Genomic DNA, 4,016 nt, shown 5'->3' with positions numbered 1-4,016 from the left:
AACGATTATTGACTGCTTTTTACTACATGCTATGCACCTTCCTAAGACATTAAAATGAATTTCCTTATTAAAGCTTCACAACAGCTCTGTATAGTTAGATACTACCATTATCTACTCGTGACACCTGCAGAAAGTAAGGCACCGGCACACTGGAGAATTTATCAGTGAAAAAGAAAGAGAGAGAGAGAGGGACGGGGGAGATGTTGACTGCTTCCCCTACATGATGAAAGTTGGTCCTCACAACGGTGGTGCTGGTTTAGTTACTAAGTCGTGTCCAGCTCTTGCGACCCCATGGACCCTAACCCTGCCAGGCTCCTCTGTCCACAGGATTCTCCAAGCAAGAATACTGGAGTGGGTTGCCATTTCCTTCTCCGGGGATCTTCCTGACACAGGAATCAAACCCAGGTCTCCTGCATTGCAGGCAGATTCTTTACCCACTGAGCTACAAAGGAAGATCCAGTCCTTGAAATAAGAAGCAAGTGTTGTGAGCAAAGTGCAGCTCTCTAGGTAGACTGACTTAGATGGACTATTCGGATGTTTGTAATATGGTGCCAGTGATAGAGCAGGTTGTTGTTGCTGTTGTCCAGTCGTTCAGCCACGTCCAACTCTCTGCAACCCCACGACTGCAGCATGCCAAGCTTCCCTGTCCTTCACCATCTCCCAGAGGTTGTTCAGTTTCAGGCCCATTGAGTCAGCGATGCCATCCAAACATCGCTTCCTCTGTCATCCCCTTCTCCTCCTGCCTTCAATCTTTCCCAGCATCAGAGCAGGTACTGGCCCTATTCTAAATGATGAACCGTGGGTGATATCATTGCTATACTAGGCCTGGAACACAGGAGTTCTGGCACCTTTTTACTCTGCCACTTCTGACTCTAATGCAATCAAGTGTCCCAGCACATCTATAATAGCCATTGGCTTCAGTATTATTGAGTACAGTAAACCTAAACCATGGGAAAGTCAAAATATTATTACTCTTAATTATGTTAAATTAGACTCCCATGGGTTATTTTAATTTTATTTTTACATCTTTGTTTTCTTCCCTTTTCTCTTCCTTTTGTTTACTGGGACTCCTGGTTCAAACTTCCCCAAATCATCAGATCTATTACATGTAACTTAAAAACACAGTCAAGAAACTGAGTTTAGGACTTCCCTGGTGAACCAGTGGGTAAGAATTCATCTTCCAATGCAAGGGGTGTGGGTTCAATCCTTGGTCGGGTAGCTAAGATCCCGTATGCCTTGCAGCCAAAAAATTAAAACTTAAACAGAAGCAACATTGTAAAATAAAGACTTTAAATGTGGTCCACATTAAAAAAAATTTTTTTTAAAGAAATGAAGTTCATCTTGGATTCCCTAGGCTACATCTTGCGCTGTATTCCCATCTCTTTATCCTGTCCAGTATCAAACCCTGCCTTTAGGATAAGATCAAACAGAAGACTTTTACACCTTAATGAGGGCGTCCCAGATGGCACTAGTAGTAAAGAAGCTGTTTGACAATGCAGGAGATTTAAAAGACAAAGGTTAGATCCCTGGGTCAGAAAGATCCCGTGGAGGAGGGCATGGCAACCCACTCCAGTATTCTTGCCTGGAGAATCCCATGGACAGAAGAACCTGGCGGGCTACAGTCCATAGGGTCACAGAGAGTTGGACACTGAAGCCACTTAGCATGCAAAGCTCACTTTAGTGAGTGTTCTGTATGATAGTAACCCATCTTAGGGCATTTGGGTTTAAACCTTAACTCTAATAATGGCATGACATGGGTATCTCTCCATGAAAGCTATCTAGGATCTTACCTGTCCTGTTTGTCAGGGGCAATACTTTGGGGTCCCCCATGTCTCTTAGGGATTCTTTACTGTCTGAGCCACCAGAGAAGCCCTCTCTTAAGGATTCTTAAACAAGAGCTCAGGCATCCAGCCCCTCAGGCTTCAGGTAAGAATTCCTGAAAGGAGCTTTCACAGCGAGTCCTCGATTCTCATGAAAATGCGATTGTCACCCTCCTTCTGGAAACACTGAATTCTTTGAGGGCACACAGAAATTTTCTGTCTGGAAGAAGCGGTAAAATGGATTCGCTCACCACGGGTTCCGCTTCAGAAGAGAGTCTGGAAGTGACAGGTACTTCTAAAAACTATTTGGAAATTGTGTCTGCCTGGATTTATTTTCATTTATCAAATATTATTTTGCTACCGTACCTAAAGTGGTGGAACTAATATCTCCAATTGCACTTGCCCGCACCCTGGCCCTGTGCCCGCCAGCCCTGTGGGAGCCGGGCGTCAAGTGACATCCGCAAGACTGCTCTTTAACAGCCGGGGTTATTTTATTAAGGAAAATTTTTATTGCCCTTTCTCCCCTTGCAAATGTTCCAAATGGACAGATTTTGATTTTTCTTGGCCAAGGGAATGAAAGACCAGGGAAGTGGCTTTGTTCCCTTTCTGGTGTTTCCACCGCGAGCTGAGGAGGCGCCTCCTGAATAGGATCACTTTGAGCAGCTAAAATTTCAGGTGTGAGTTTCATCTCAGAAATGCATAAAGCCTGGGAGCTGAGGACAGTACCCGCGTGGGGGCTGTTGTCAGTTCCCTGCGATTTCGTCGCCACTCACAGCTGGCCCAGGTGTGTTCCCCCCAGGTAAGGCGGGAGGCCCTTTTGGAGGCCATGTCCCCTTTGTTGCATCTTATCTTGTTAGTTAAGCTGTCAAGAAAGTTGCCAGTCAGGAGAGGTTGCAGGTAGAGAAACACAGGGAGTTTAATCCAATTAAAACTGCACTGGCTTTTCCACATTCCTGGCATCCTGGTTCAAACTAGGAAGAATGTTTTCAACCTGGGGGCAGTAGGGGGATATAAAACTAACCTTAAATATTTGTGTTGCAACCTGGCATAATACTGAATATAGAACATAGGGCCACAGAGAAAAGATTTGTGGTACAGGAGATAAAAAGAGCTCACTTTTAACTGTTTTCTCAGAGGTCTTTAACTCAGTCCTATTTTTGGTGCAAAAAGACTCACCAATAAGCCAAGCAAGGAAGCTCTTGGTAGCTGCTATCCAAGAAAGGTCTTTTTTAGCACATGGTTTGAGCTGACTTCTAAGAAGGGATTTCATGATCCCAGAAAGATCCCTCTTTTCAGGACTTGAGGAAGCCGTGACTGCAGTTCAAGATGCCTTCGAATGAAAATCAACAAATGTGTTCAGATTTAAACCCATACCATCACATATTGGCATAGAGTGACGCAGATGGTATATTTGAGTGCTAAATCTATTTTTCGTTGCTCACTATGGAAAACATGTAGTGCAAGCTTGACTGACAGGCTGGTTTTTGAATGAGATCTATGTTTGAAGCAAATGTACACATGAGACAAATGTACTCAGAGCCTGGCAGATGTCTTCTGCAAGGCTTGCATGGGGTGAATAAGGACAGGACTTGGTCCTCTTCTGGGGTGCACTGAAAGATAGGGAGGGCACAAGTGCTGGCGACAGAAACAGAGAAGGCCTGCTTTGATGAAAGCAGCCCACTTGGATACTCAAAGACTTTCATTCCTTGTCCGTTTAACAGAAAGGACCCTCATTACAGGAGACCCTGATGCTTTCAGAAAATAATGCTCTATGCTCTTTTAAGAGCAGCTTTAATAACCTGAAAAACTATCCCAGATTGTTAGTGAGAAAAGCAAATGGAATTATATGGTTGCATGGGTTTGAAATCATATACAATTACAGTATGTATTAGTACTTGTCTGATACACACAACACTGTTCATACTGGTCGTTTCTATGGAATGAGAATAGAGGAAGTGGTAAGAACAGCTATATTTGGACTATTTTAAAAGCATATTTTTATAACTTATTTGCCAACAATCACATGAAAAGACACTCAATATTGCTAATAGTTAGAGAAATGCAAATCAAAACTACAGTTAGGTACCACCTCACACCTGTCAGAATGGCCATCATTTAAAAGTCTACCAACAACAAATGCTGGAGTAGGTGCGAGGAAAAGGGAATCCTCCTATACTTTTGGTGGGAATTTAAGTT

Source organism: Ovis canadensis, chromosome 20 (assembly GCF_042477335.2).
Source record: "Ovis canadensis isolate MfBH-ARS-UI-01 breed Bighorn chromosome 20, ARS-UI_OviCan_v2, whole genome shotgun sequence".
Taxonomy (NCBI): domain Eukaryota; kingdom Metazoa; phylum Chordata; class Mammalia; order Artiodactyla; family Bovidae; genus Ovis; species Ovis canadensis.
The sequence above is the reverse complement of the archived record's forward strand: the minus strand, read 5'-3'. Positions refer to the sequence as shown.